The sequence below is a fragment of the Poecilia latipinna genome, unplaced genomic scaffold, assembly GCF_001443285.1.
Source record: "Poecilia latipinna isolate Pla-1442-1.1 unplaced genomic scaffold, P_latipinna-1.0 Scaffold286, whole genome shotgun sequence".
NCBI classification, from domain to species: domain Eukaryota; kingdom Metazoa; phylum Chordata; class Actinopteri; order Cyprinodontiformes; family Poeciliidae; genus Poecilia; species Poecilia latipinna.
In genome coordinates, this window is record NW_015112902.1 from 92,701 (window position 1) to 108,160 (window position 15,460).

Here is a 15,460-nt window from a genome sequence, read left to right on the forward strand (position 1 = left end):
ATTAAGGGGTTCTTTAAAAGCTGAACATTGTTAAATAAAGGAGAATAAGTTGAGGAGAAGATACTTAAGATAACTACAATGGTCTAAGACTTCAAATAAACTTATTTGCTGGATGTTTAACAAAACCCACGAGTTTCAAACAGTCCACACTGAACAGACTTGCTTCAACCTATAGCTTCTATTTTATGATAATCTGCTTGCCCACCAACTTATAAACTGTCAGGTGCATGTCACAGTCTGTGTCCCAAGGGGCTTGCAGATAATAAAGAAGAGTGCAATTTCAGTTATTGCATTTTTTTGAATGAGGACCGTGAACTTGAGTTGTTCCGAATCCTGCAGAACAGTCACAGGCACCGATAGTCATCATCATAAAAAAAGAGAAAAGAAAAATGGTCTTATAGAAAAACAATAAACGGAAGAAAATGGATAATATTTAGTACTCGTCATTTGATGATTTATGATTTAGGAAATGAACAATAGTTCAATATTTTTCAGTGCGCTTCTCTCGACTTTGTGATGGACAATTAAGGTGACTGTAATGCAGAACTAGAACTCATTCTTCATAGTATTATTAGAATAAGGCTGATTTTTACGCCTGTTTATTTGAAGCAAAGCCCTAAAAACAACTTAAAGGTCAGACTTCAAAAATAAATAGTGCTGAAATACATGATGCCACACCAAATTAACATAATACTTAATTATGCATTTAGCACATTGGCATACATTTCTGATTTCCAGTTCAGCCATTATGGCACAGACTTTTTTTCTAACATGCTGAAAAATTTGACTGCATTACCGTGATTCATAGATACATTCATGTCATGCAGACTGTACATTATGCATCACTGCAACAGAATCCATGCTACATGGAGTCAAATTTTGCAGAAATAAGATAATGACAATTATATACAGTATATATATATATATATATACACACACTTTATTCACTTAAGATAAAAGCTATGGGAACATACCTAAAATAAGAATCTAAATCTTCCATCTTTGTGTACTTCAGTGTTTTCCTCAGCACTCCATGTAAAGCTGTTCTGTATATTCTCAGGACTGCTTTTCCTCAAGTAGATGGAATACAGGAATGTCAATTACAAAAAAACAAAAAAAATAAAAAAATACAAAACAAAACATGAGCAAAGCATTTGCTGTCAAAATACTGCTTACCGTCTCTCTTATGTAATCTGGCTCATGGCTTGCCATATTTTGCTACTTTTCCCATTTTAAGGCAAATTATAGCCATCTGAAACCTCTCAAGGTTGTCCAAGTCAAGTGCTGTGTGTTTGTGCTCTGTAGTCCAGAGGGCCTCGGCTGAAGCAGACCAAAAAGCACTTGGTTGCCTAGGTAATGTGCTGCAATCAGATATGGCCTAATGGTTTGTTCTGTTAACTCCTATATCATTTCAGCATACATGCCTCCAGTCATAATATTTTCTGGATCATTAACTCATTAACTAATTTCAGCATTGAAAGCTCCTTCATGAGCCTTATCCAAACATTTGTGTAGGACTGAAATCACAAGATGCAGATGTATGAAATGTCATGATAATTAACGACGTTGGTGTCTGTCCTGAAAACCTCTACCCAAGCAAATTCTGTGGTTGGGGGTTTTCAAGTTACTCAGTGGAGTAACCTTATTTGGGATGAGGATTTTAATTTTGGCATTTCAGAGTGGAATGAAATAACCAACATTTGTTCTTCATCAGTCACTGCCAGTTGCCTATGCTCCTGGTAATATTATGACAAAGAGCAAAAGCAAAGCAAAAATCAAAAACATCCCAGAAGTTTCATGCTTCCTGTACTCAACTGCTTACACATACATGTAATTATATGGATAAAAATAAAAACCGCACATATGCATCTCGTTAATTTGCATGTTTGCTGATACGTGTAAAGGTAATCTGTCCCGTGAGTTCTTTAGATTCGTCTGATTGGTTGTTTTTGATTGGGAGCGGTGCATTTCTGGAGTCGGCGATAGAAGCCCAGGGAGACCGTGGAGGAGATCGATCTTTTCACAGATTCTCTCTCATGATAAACGGTCACAACATGGTGACAGGTCAAACAGATTCTTTATTAAAAATGTCATACTGCAAGTTTAAGGAGGATGCCAAGAGCCTCACAGTAAAGCTGAAGGAGTCATGCGCCGATTTAGCTTTCTGACACAAAGGATTTGCGTCGCACACGACAACATTTGGAAAAAGTCATCAATACATTCCAGATGCGCTGTCTTTTGTGTGCTTACTCCTAAGTCATAGTCGGTCACAGCATATAGAGACAGGTTCTGGTTCTTACCACTTTCACCACATACATGCTCAGTAAGGTTTAGTGAGATGATGACACCATTCAATTAACTATCCACTTTTGCCAGACACTTGTTCAGGAGGAATGTTTGCAGTTGGCTTGTTTATATATATATATATATATATATATATATATATATAAAGCATTTTACCAACTGGCATAATAATTTAACTTGACTGCATTGTTTTATTACTAGAATTAATTTATAATTTAAGTAATTGGCCTTAAAGGTATTGGATTATACTGAATAAACCACATAAAGCTGGATATAATTTAGATTTTCTTAAGTAAATTGAGACACTATTGTGGATTGATGTTCTATATATAAACAAAATGTAATTGAAAAAGGGATATGATATGATACGAGTTTTATTGAAATATTTCTGTCATGTTTTCCTTCAGTTTTAAATCTGTTTTTTCAAGCTAACGAATGTTTGGCGACCTCTCTTGCCTCTCTTTCCCGTCCTGTAAACCTTGTTTAGCCTAATAGCATTCTTTTAATGCCAAGACTACAGTGAGATAAATTTTAATAGGGAAAACATTTGTACGCTGATGAAAACCAAATCTGAACCTTTGAATTTTGCTGAAAAGCAGTACACAACAAATCTGCCAATATACACATTTTCCAAATGAAATCAATATACTGAAACATTTTCTTTCCCTGTGCACACAAGGCTTTCTGTGGTTCTGCTGCTCATGCTGCAATTACACAGTCACTGAAGATAAACAAGCTTTAATGGCAACAATTATCACTGTTCCTTCAAAAACCAAGATTTTAATCCAGTTCATGGCAGCTTTCCTCTTGCTGTGGGTCACAAGTTCAATCAGACACAACCGAAAGGCAGCCAAATGAGGTGCGATTCACCTTCAAAAACAGAGAAAATGCTTCTTGTAGCCTTTTTTTTTTTTATTGAAATGAGTGAGGTGCAAATTACTCATGTGAGTCCGGCATGAGGAAAATTCATTACTACAGCATTAAGATCATTAGTTTGTAATAGGCAGCTTTTGCAGAAAAAAAAAAAGATGCTTGAGCAAAAAAAGTATTTGAGAACAAAAACTGCTTGGGTGGTCCAATAACAGCACCACGGCTGATGTAAAAACAGATGGCAAGCAGCTAACTAAACCTGCGCTATTTATGTTGGATTTGTGCTGGACATTTGATTATCACCTTATCATTTCACAGACTTGGAGCCTTATTACAGTCATTACTTTATACAGCAAATTAAGCTTTAGTTCCCAGTTTTGAACAGAAAATAACTGTTCACTCAATTATAATTATGAGAAAGGAAATAATGTTCCTTGCTCAAAGAATTTCTGTTAAAAAAAATTAAATAAAATTCTGTCCATAGCTTTAGGATTATGTATAGCTAGTAGTTACGGTTCAAAGACCAAAATCCCACAGAGAATTTTTAAATGCAGTAAAGAGAAGTTCTTTGAAGGGGTGGGATTATATCCCTAGGAGAAAGAATGAAGCTAACGCTGAAGAGAAAACCTTCTCTGTTATTCTCTGGGTTTGCTTCGTTTCTTCTTGCTCTGCATAAACCATCAGAAAATCATATCAGAGAAAATGTCAGACCACGTGTGGAGAAGCTGACGCTGAATTTTCCAACGGGACAATGACTGCTTTAAGTTCACCAAGGCTTGGTTTCAGAAAAAATCCTGGAATCCTAACACAAACTCTGTTCAAAATCTGTAATGGAATTTGAAAGGGTACTTGTAGCTCCCAACACCAAAATTATAATTAATTAAAGACATCTTAACATGTATTACTTGTAAAGAACAATATTTTTTTTTGTTTGTGTTTGACCCAACAAGTGACACAGGAAGATAAAAACCAAAATAACCTCAAATTTTGATTTAAGTCCAGAATAGAGTTTTTGTCTACAGCAAAAGAAAATACAACTTGTCTTCAAAAAGCAAATGAAGATAGTAGATTCAATGTCCAAAATAGCTTGTTAACAGTACAAATTCTAAAAGTGGACATAAAGCAGGAGTTGTATTAAAAACTTTACATTCCATACATTTAAGCAGATACATTTTTCAAACCACTGTCAGATCAGTCAACCGGTTTGGTTTTGATAGGAAATAAACATATCTCAGAAGATAGCAGCAATCAAAATATATGTATTATCATTAAAGCAGTCAAACCCTTCCTATAATTAAGGACAAGCTTTTTAAGATGTTCTTATTGGTATTTTGCTGATTTATCTTGGTGATGAGATTCAAGTCTTCCAGATCGGAAGGTCTCCTTCTCATCACCCTAATTGGTAGTTCCAGTTCCAGTTTCTCTAATATGGTAGATTCAAGCCAGGACTCTGGCTGGGCTAGTGAAGAGCATTAGCAATACGTCCAGCGATAAGAATTAAAATGTTACGCAAAATATAAATAACCTGAGGTAAATAGCTTTGTTTTTAGGTACAGTAAAAGCAACAATGTATTAAATTTTCTTAGCATTTTTTTTTCACACTCCTACGTTTCCCTCCTACTTTTGTTGTTCATGTCTTCTGAACAAAAGCAAAAATATATGATGCTAATGGTGTATTTAAGTAAAAACATTATCTTAATAAAATTAGGGAAATTTATTATTCCAAGCCATTTTGAAATTAAAATAACATATGTACTTTTATACAATATTTGTGACAGTGCGATTTACTCTTGACAGAAAGAGTATACATATTAAACTACACTGACCCCAACCATATCAAACTGGAAATTAAAATACAGGAAAATTTCTTAAAATATTAGTTTTACTGTGCTCTTAAAACCATATCATATCATGATGCATGAAAAACGCACATTCAAGAAGTGTTTGTGGTGCATTTTCTGGCATTTTTCTTTTAAAGCCAATTCAAATAAACAGATAAATAAACATGGGATCTGGTCAGTAACACTTTCCTTAACCCCCTGCTCAGAGGCGAAAGCTGTGGGGATCCTACTCTTGCTTCCTTACACTTTCTGTGTATGACCGGATGAAGCGAGCTTCCCCTAATGACATTTGAGGAATTTTCCCACAGCTAAAGCAGGCAGCAGCCAAGAGATCCATCCCCACTTGGCTGTTTAGAGTGGGACAGTCCCAGTGCTAATATCACCTCTTTGTTCAGATCAGTGTTGCTTTCCTTTGTTTTTTTTTCCCCTCCAGTATTTTTTTCTTATGAAAACATTTTTGTATACTAACATGTTTTACAGAAAAGCATTGTTTGTAGGTAGTCATTGCCCATTACTCTGGTACGGTTACTTCACATATTTACAGAGTTGAGTATATCTACAGTGTATGAAATATATTTACATAAATAATTAAACTTTTGCTACCAAACAAAGAATCAAGTCTCATATTATCCCCTTCTGAAACAGAATCTCTTTTTAGAACAAATGCAAGTACATTTACTTCAGTGTGTTATAAGATGGCACCTCTTTGCAGTGAGATTTTTTTTTTTTCTGCCTTGACAACAACTTAAACTCTACTACAAATCCTGCTATACGGATACAACTCCTTCTCTCTGATACCCCAAAATGAAACTGAGTGCAGCCAACTTCTGCATAAATCCAGCTGTTCGAGAACATTAGTGAACAAAAGGCATGGAGACCAAATGAAAATAGACCATGTCTAAAATTATAGAGAAGGTTAAAGATTTATGCTTTGAAAATATCTGAAGCCCTGAATGTGTCTCATAAGCGCTGTTCAACCGTCATCTAAAATAGTGTGGCACAATTGGCAACCTGCCAATTCATCGACACTGATGAATCGGTAGCTTCTTTATTAAAAGAAGCAGCCAAGAGACCCTTGGTACCTCTGGAGGAGCTGCAGTGAGCCACAAATCGTGTGGGAGAATCTGTTGACAGGACAACTATTAAAAGTCTGTTATTTATACAAGATTGCTAAGAATAAAGTCATTATTAGAATATCACCATTAAAAAGTCACATTTAAAGTTTTCAGTGAACCATGTAGGGGACACAGCAGACATCTGGAAGAAGATGCTCAGGCCAGATGAAGCAAAAATGGTAAGTGAGGAGGAAAGCTAACAGTGCACACCATCCTGACTGCCATTCAAGATGAGGTGCAGATAATGTTGCTATGGCTCGTGGTAGCATCATCCTGTGAGTGCTCGTCTTTAACACGGACCTGAAGAAAGACAAAATTGTAAGAAGAATGAATGCTTTTATAAACTTCTTTTGTTCTTCTGATGGTCAATAATGAATGTCTAAAATAAAAGGGAGAGTAGAAACAATGCATGCAGCATTGAATAGAAGTTGTACAGCAAGTACCGTATTTTCCACACTATAAGGCGCGCCTTCAATGAATGGCCTATTTGAAAACTTTTTTCATATATAAGGCGCGCCGCATTATAAGGCGCACAGAATGGACGCTACAGTTAAGGTTGCCACCTATACGGGACGTGATTTATTCCGTACTCTACAAATGTGGATGTGTAATAACAAAGAAGTGGTCCCGAGCAGTGGCGCAAAAAGTGGGTATGCAGCACATGCAACGCATACCGGCGCTGCACCAGAGGGGGCATCAAAACCCCGTCTGGAGGGGGCGGCGCACCGATGATGCTATCGCATACACTTCACCGCGCCCTTACGCTCCTTCACCTCACGCACATGTAAATGTAAATGTAGCGAGTTTTACCTCTCACGTGTCTTCGTCTCGGGGGGAGTAGAGCGACCGTATGTTTTCTATGCTCCTTGCGTAGAAAAGGGGGGTGGGGGGGCTGATTTATGTTTTTGCATACACCTGAATAATATGTAGTTGCACCCCTGGTCCACTAGTACTTTTTATAGTAGGCTGCCCCAGTCATTGTTTCATTCACGGTGTTGCGATATTGCGATACTGGATTATAAGGCGCACTGTCGGCTTTTGAGGAAATTGAAGGTTTTTAGGTGCGCCTTATAGTGCGGAAAATACGGTACAAATGCATGTTCAACTTTTACACAGTAAAAGTTGAACCTGCATTTTAAGTATAACAAAAAGCAAAAACTTATTTTAGCAACTTTGAAAAAAAGTTGCTAAATGTTTCCATTTAGTTTGTTTGTAGGTCTCTGTGAAATATGCAATTGCAAAGCTTCTATGGGGACTCACAATTATTTTCCCCGTCCAATTATGCATCACCACAGATGCTGGACTGGACACTAAGAGCTGAAACAAGCTGCTTATCTCACTCTCCTGTTTCCCACTGGGGGAATCCACATTTTAAGAATCACATTACCCTTTGGGAAATTATTAGTTTTTGGAAACGTAGATGCTTTGATTACTCTGTGTATAGTTTTCTCATATTGTTTGATCCTTCAGATTAAATTATATGATAATATTCAGAGCACCTGAAATTAAATGTTTTATTCCAGTTTCTTTGAACTCTCTCATAACATTCAACTTAGTTTAAAACAAAAATACTTATTATGAAATGTGTCCCAATTTGTATTCTGCTTTCTTCACTGTGGGCAATTCAATGAAACACGTGAGTAAAAGAAAAATGTACACCTGCAATTACAAAAGACACCAAACATTCAAAATATGACTTTAAGCTCACACCAGCATGCCACAAAACTAGCAAATAATCTCCCTTGGCTTCAGGGAAACTTAATTGAAGAACATGAAAATAACAAAATGGACGTGGTTCTCATTACTAAGGCTGCATGAGCATATGATGTGCTAGCATACGGGGGTGGTGACAAAGGATGACGTACCAGAACTGCCATAAGGGGGCTCATAAACAACAAAGAGTGACTGACAACAGAACTATTTATAAACATGGTTGATTTTTTTTTTTTTATACCGACTGTGGAAGTTTAAACTTAATTTCTCACTCATAAGGGTGTTGTGACCCGTGCTGTTTTTACATTGTGTTTTTATATTAAAACAAAAAGGTAATGTAGAAAATATAATAACTCAAATAAGTTTGATAAAAGCTAGTTTTATCACGTTAATATGGTATAAGAAGGCAGAGAATCAGTGGGTGAACAATACTTATTGCAACAGAGAATGGTTTAAGAAAAGAGGCAGATTTTTATGTTTTTTTTTCAGTCTTCATTGTTATGGATGTAGGGCTGTTGCAGCAGAGAGAGGTTCACAGAATATCAATCAATATGTTCACATATTTTATTTAAACCTCACCTGCAGCAGCAGCTCCACAAAATTTCTTCATGGTCTAATATAGTGTCACGCGAACAACAGCACCGAAGTTCAAGGGATGGAAAAGTGACACAAAAAAAAATGCTAAGGCAATGTTTGTTTGAAAAACAATATACCTTCTTTTGGAAATTAACTCTTCACTAATGTCAAGACGAAGGGATGTTTATAGCACAATTTAAAGATCAGCAGCATTATTTCAAACTATTTATCTTCACAAGCATCTTCATGATCTGCAGTTTTGCTAGGCTCACACTAGCCTGTTAACCTTTTGCTTTACATTCATACATCTTGAACTGTGGCACATTTTCACCTAATAATCACATTGAATTGCATTAATATTTCATGTGATAACTGTGGAGTGAAAGTAAAAGTAATGTTTTCATCTTTGGAAAATAAAATCTGAAAAAATGTGGCTGTCAATTATGTTAAGCCTTCCTGAGCCAATGTTTGGTAAAACCACCAGTGTTTTGGGTTATGTCTTAAAGAGACAGAGGCCCAATTTCAAAGTGTCGCATTACAAAATCAAACTTCTTTTAAGTTATGTTTGATATACAGCATTTTTATGACAACTGAAAGTAACAGAGTTACTTTATTGTTCTATAAAACAGCACTATGTGCCAGGAAAATGCGTACCGCTCCTTTAAGGCCATATACGCATAGCAGGGTCTTTATTAAAACAAATATATCTGCCATATTATATTTTAAAAAAAAAATACAATCTACACACCGTATCGCTTTCACATAAGTTTTCATCCACTTAAACCCACACAAATATGCCAATGAGCACCGTTTTAAACATGCAAAAACAAAATAGGTAATGTAGCACAGAGTCTTCAAAACAACCATGACCTGCTGTTATGAATTAAACATGACGGCAGGAGGTTAATTTGCGTGGACAGAAAGATAGGTTGAAATATTTTTATAAGAAAACAGAGTTTTCGTGTTTATGACAAGCTAAAATGCATAAAAATGTAATTATTTTCCCAGATAAATGCTTATGTGTGGACTTAGCCTTAATCTGACAGCAATACTCTCATTATTTAATTTTTGCATTTCTTTAAATACCCTGTGTAGCATTAAAGGTTACAATGAATAATAATGAAACATTATTCCAAATTGCTCTTCTGAGTGAAAAGCAGAGGTATTTCAGAAGACCCAATATGTCTGTTTCATGATGTTATCAGCTGATCTAGCAGGAAATGTGAACATAAAAGCCATGCTCCCTGGTTCATGAATTATTCACACTTGCAGTAAATCTCCTGTAAATCCTCGTGTCTTGGTGACATTCTTGGCGTCATGTAGACAAGGCACGACAAGATAAAGAGAGAATTATTCGCCTCTAGGTCATGATTTGCCTCCCTGCAAATCTCCTCTTAGCCTTGCTCTATGTTTTTCTGCGAGAAGCAACTATGTCAACATCCGAGCCACACTGACACCTTGTTTTTGTTTTTTCCAAGAAAAAACAAAAATACACTCCATTTATACATGTTTTAATGTAGAAATGTATAAAATGCAAAAGCAGTCTTTGTTACTGTTTAGAGAATAAACTGAATTCAAACAAACAATAAACGGGAAGAACTGATGCGTTTCATTAAAATACTCCTTTCTGGCTCTATAGCAAGAAAGGAGTACATCATATAAAATACATACCCAGATTTAAATAAAGATAAATCTATCTGGCCAAAAATTTTGTTTTTGGGTACATCATGCTTTTAAATCCTTCCTTTTCATATATAACTCAATCACTGATCTATATAAAGCAAAACTGCAATGCTTTGATCTCAGTTTCTCGTTACTGTAGCTCTACAAATCAGCGGGATTTTTTTTTTATTTGAATGAGACGTTTCACGCCACGCCCCCCTCCAGACCCCACGCCGTTCCTCTCAACCCTGTTCGGCCATTTTTGTAGTTTTGACAATAGCCCTACAGTTATCACATGGTGTCGATACTGGATCCATACCAACTACCTACAATACGGAGCGTAGTTTAACTGTAGTGACCATGCATATCAAATGTGTATTAAAATATTAATGCTACCACAATATGAATGCAGTAAACAAAGCCTCGACATGATTAAGGAAGTAGATAACGGGAGAGTCAAGAACATCACCGAATACATTTGGGTCCCAAGACAAACACTGAAACAACAAAGCCAAATAATTATATCCAAAACAAGCAGTACAAATTATATCTTCAAGGAGGCAGCTAAAAGCTAGCACACCGAGCTAACAGAAGCAGGAGGCTCAATGCTATCCTATGGCCAGGACGCAATATTCCAGTCTAGCATTATCTGGAGCTTACCGCTTTGCTGTGTCCCTTGTTTCACAGTAGAGAAACAGAACTGACGCCTCAATCAGACGAAGTCTTTCGTTAAATCCCGCTTGCGGACATTGCTGAAGTGCTCCAAAGTGCTCCAGGGTATATTTCCTAGAAAGTTCAGAGGGTCTGTAAGGAATCCTGTGAGTTAATACGCGCTAGAACACTTTAACTCGTTTACTTGCAACTTGGGAATAGCTGAACTTGGACTACAAAAAAGCTACGAGGAAAGAAATGGCAGATTCACAAAACCGATTAACCGGAAGTCTTGATTTTTGATTTTTAGCAAGTCCGCTGCAATTGCGGTGACGTCATGAACAAGAAAAATTAAGTGGCTGAAAAATATAAAAAAAATGATTATTTTTTAAATAAATAAAGATATCTGAAGAAAAATAAAGATATCTATCCAACACCGGGAGAGATTTTTTTTTCTTCTTTTTTTTTTCTTTCTCGAAACTCCGTAGTGGACCAAAGTTTCACCTTCCAGCAGGACAACAACTCTAAACATACAGCCAGAGCTACAATGAAATGGTTTAGATCAAAGCATAGTCATCTTACTGTGACCCAATCAGAGTCCAGACCTAAATCCAATTAACAATCTGGGGCAGGATGGCAAAGCTGATGTTCACAGATGCTCTCCATCCAATCCGACAAACCTTGAGCTATTTTGCAAAGACGAATGAGCAAAGATTTCAGTTTCAGCAGCATTTGGGTTATAGAGATAACGCAGCATTTTTGTGTGTAAGAAGGAACAAGTGGAATCAGAAACTAGGCTTAGGTTTCCACCACTGGCAAATGCAAGGATCCAACATACCTTGGTGTGAGGACAAGAGAACATACTCAATATACATAACAGTCTGGTTGTGAGGAGATAAGCAACGTGTGCACTGGGGAAGCTCCCAGAGAAAAACAGATGCAGACAAAAACAGAGACTAACAAACACAGAAGAGGAGAAACAAACATCTGCTGCTGTCAGCTTGAATCGTGACAGGAAAACTGTCTTGATTCCTGTTTTAGCTTTGTCATTGTGCAGCGCTTTATATACACATATTCATAAGAGTAGACGCAAAAGTATATAAAAATAAACAAACAGGGGACAATCTGACCCATTAATATGATAAGGCCTGTTTTAGTTTCAAGACACAAAATAAAGAAGAACAGAAAATAATCAGAACAAGACGCATACAAAGCACTGTGACTTCTGTTTCTGTGTTCATCTCCCTGCATATCCATACTCAATCAGGCTCTACTTTTTCAGTGACTTTTTTTTAAATCAAGTGGTAGTTAACCCCTCACTCAAAGCCATTTTGTCCATGCAATACTTGTTGTTTAGCTTTGTATACATAAAAGCAAAACAATTTCAGTCTCCCTTCAGTCGTATTTGCAAGTAAACAGAATGTCTTTCTTTACTAGCAAATGTAAAACCTGTGAAAATTGAAACTTTAATGTCTCACTGTGTCTCCACTCATGCCTTTGTGGCTACCCGATTATACAAAGTGCTACTTCATTATTGTTTCCAATGCAGAATTGAAATGAAGCCCCGGTGGACATATTTTTTGCTGCTACGTGTCCATTAAGTCTGGAGCTGTGCCATGCTGAATGTCAATGAACGTCCCTGAACTATTTTTAGTTGCACTTTGTCTGACTTGTCTTTTCCACTTAAATATAACGTTGATGAATCATGAGAGACACCGCACACTGTTGAACACACATGTGCAGACGCCTTCTGTGGATAAGAGGTATGATTCTCCGGTTTCACTTACCTTCAAGGGCTTATGAACCATATGTAGCCTGTCACACTGCACAGAAAAAAAAATCCAGTAAGGAATTCCTTCTGTCCTTTCCAGTCCTGTAGGTTTTTACTTATTATGTCTTAAATCTTATTTTACGGAGTCATTGACTGATTTCAAGAGGCATAATAGGAGACCAGTGTCTTAAACCAAAGAGATGAATACCCCTTTCATCCTTTGTGCAATTGTCTTTTTCAGAAGATATATGGATACTGCAATGTGAGGCCAAAGCTTCCTTCAGAATTTAACTGGACTGGCTGATGGTTAATCTTTTTGCCAGTTTTCACTGGCAGTTGGAAAAAAAAAAAATCACCCTGTCTGCTTTTTGCAGAAATGCCCAAACCCACCCATGACAAAATGCTGAGTGCCAAGCCAATGTAAAATAAATGGCAGCATCAAACAATAACCACACTTGGCAGTGAAAGAAAGAGAAGACTGTTCCTCTACTCCAAGTTAAGGTTATGTGAACCGACCTGTGTGGATGCTCTACAGCCAAGAAACAGCGACCACAGAGGATTTTCCTTTCTTCCCCCTGCAGGCTGAGGTTAGGCTGGCTAATTGCTGTGTTTGTTATTGTAGATGTAGATAAAAGCAAATTACTGGGCGGAGCAAAAAGGGAAAAAAAGCTAGCCTCTTTCGTTCCCATAAGTCTTTTTTATTAAACTTTTGTTTCCCGCTCACATCCAACCTACAATGGTAAAGTGAGATTTTGTCGTAAAGGCCTCTGTGTAATATCACTTGACATGCATCTGTTGTCAAACGTGTTTCACATGAACACGTCTCCATTAAAAAAGATTGAGTAAAACTGTACTTATATGTAAATGTTTTCTATCTGGGGGTTTTAGTCTTGGGGGGGAATTTTGATATTGGTTTTCTAGACTTTGATCACTTTCGTCCCACTCAGGTTATTAGTTTTATTAGATTTAACATTTTGGTCATCTGTTCATGGTTGAGGTTTTTAAATCCTCGACAGCTTACGTTTTCTGAATTTCTGTTTTTGTAATACATCTGGTAACTCTTTTTGACACAATTCTAATATCCTTCAGTAAATTTTAGTTAAATATTTTAAGGCTCCTTGTGGTCCAATCTCTACCACTGGAGAAACTAGGTTGTATTTTTTCCAGTTACATGGGAGAAAAATAGGTAAATTAATTTTTTATGTCGGTGCTTTGATCAAGTTTCTTGTGCGCATTCACATAGCGAACAAATGGTGTAAAATCAGGTCCTTCTGAAAGTGAATAAAAAATGTCGTCAAAGTCTAGCAAGTATAACTGTAAAAAAACTACATTTTATATTCACTCAATTTATATCTGTCTGTTATTGGAATTTGAGTGATATTCTGAAACATTGAAAAGTGACAAAAAAGCAAAGACAGAATAAATCTGGGGGCAAATATCCATCCTTGAGATGGTAAGTCAAATGAGCATGAGACGCTAGGGACATTTGAATGTCTCAGTAAAGAAAGAACTCGCTGCAAATACTAAGATTGCTGAGCATGTTCATCTTATTAGAACTCAAGGAAAGAAAAGAGTAAAGCATCAGCTATCAGGAAGCAAAAAAAGAACCTCTTCAGTTTTGAAGCCTTGTATTTGTTCAGATTATTTCTGTAGGCTTTAATAGCTGAGCTACCCAGTAATGACTGTCCTTGACTCTTTGTTTAGTGTCATGAACAGTATTTTGTTGAACTGCTGTTAGGGGGCTCTGAAGACAACAAAGTGGAAAATGAAGAAGGGTTGAGACTAGGGCCTATAGACAGCATGGAGTCAGAGACCAGCTCATATCTTTTTCATCATATTGTGTCATGAAATGGAGTAGTAGGTGGTGAGGATAGGACACGGTGGACCCAGGTTGTTGTGAGAAATGATGATTTTAATGATAAACACGAAGGCGAACAGAGAACCAGGCAGCACAGGTGAGCTATGAGGCAAGGAACTGCAGACACTGGTAGCACTGGGAATACAGGACATAAGACACATGGCAGGAATGACAAGGACCGACAGGGAGCAAGTAGCACAGGTGGGGTTAAATACACACAGGGGAATAATCAGGGAAACAAGAGGCAGCTGGAGACAAGCAAGAAGAAGACAAGAGTACACAGAAACTAAATTAACAGAAAAGCACATACAAAAATCCATATCCTCACACATTGCACAAAAATATAAAATATAGGGCCACATTGGTATAACAGCTGAAGATTCATATTATTTTATGCTATTTTTCTATTTATTACGGCCTTGCTGTAGATGTTGTACAGGGAATCCAAAAGTCAAGTTATGTACTAGGAAGAGGAACTTTAATGTGTGATTCTAGAATTAACATGATGGCAAATTAAGGCACTGCAGTCAGCTTGAAAGGCTTTGTCTAGTTCAAATAAAGTCAATAAATATTATGAACATTAAACAAATGTCTAGAACTGCTAATTGTAGAACTAGCTGGACTCAGGATTTTGAGGCCTAAACTGAGCTGCAAAACATGCATTATATTCTCATCATAATGTTCTCTAAGCAGCTATGCATATTCAATCATTCTGAGAGGAAAAGGTATGCACCATCAATCACTATGATACTGAAACAAAAATAATCAAATTTGCATTCAGTGTGAACCTTGTCACACCGTATTTTTCTGTAAGTGCCTGTGCCATCTTAATTTGTTTTCGAAGCATGGTTGGGCAAAATTTGTGAGCCCTGAATTGCCAACAGGTTTTTGGCCAGAATAATTTATTGGGTCAACTCCAAATCACTAAACTGCCATGGCTTCCTGCACCTGTCAGTCATCCCTGAGCAGGCACAATAGCAGACGTGCCTAAATAATTTTGGATGATTATCAGAACTATACAGACCGTCAGCAAGCACAAGAGAAATAATAAAACACAAACATAGATCCACCCATTAGTTCAGAGAGATACAAAATATAT

General features: G+C 36.9%; 1 protein-coding gene across 1 annotated transcript in view; it reads right to left on the reverse strand.

Annotated features, from left to right (window-relative positions):
- The window catches only part of LOC106948405 (catenin alpha-2-like), an 88,501-nt gene extending 77,534 nt beyond the window's left edge, over positions 1–10,967 (reverse strand). Inside the window, exon 1 of the mRNA XM_015034044.1 lies at positions 10,742–10,967. The gene's annotated coding sequence lies outside the window, so the exon portion shown is untranslated. The remainder of the gene's footprint in view (positions 1–10,741) is intronic.
- Between the last annotated feature and the right edge of the window lie 4,493 nt (positions 10,968–15,460).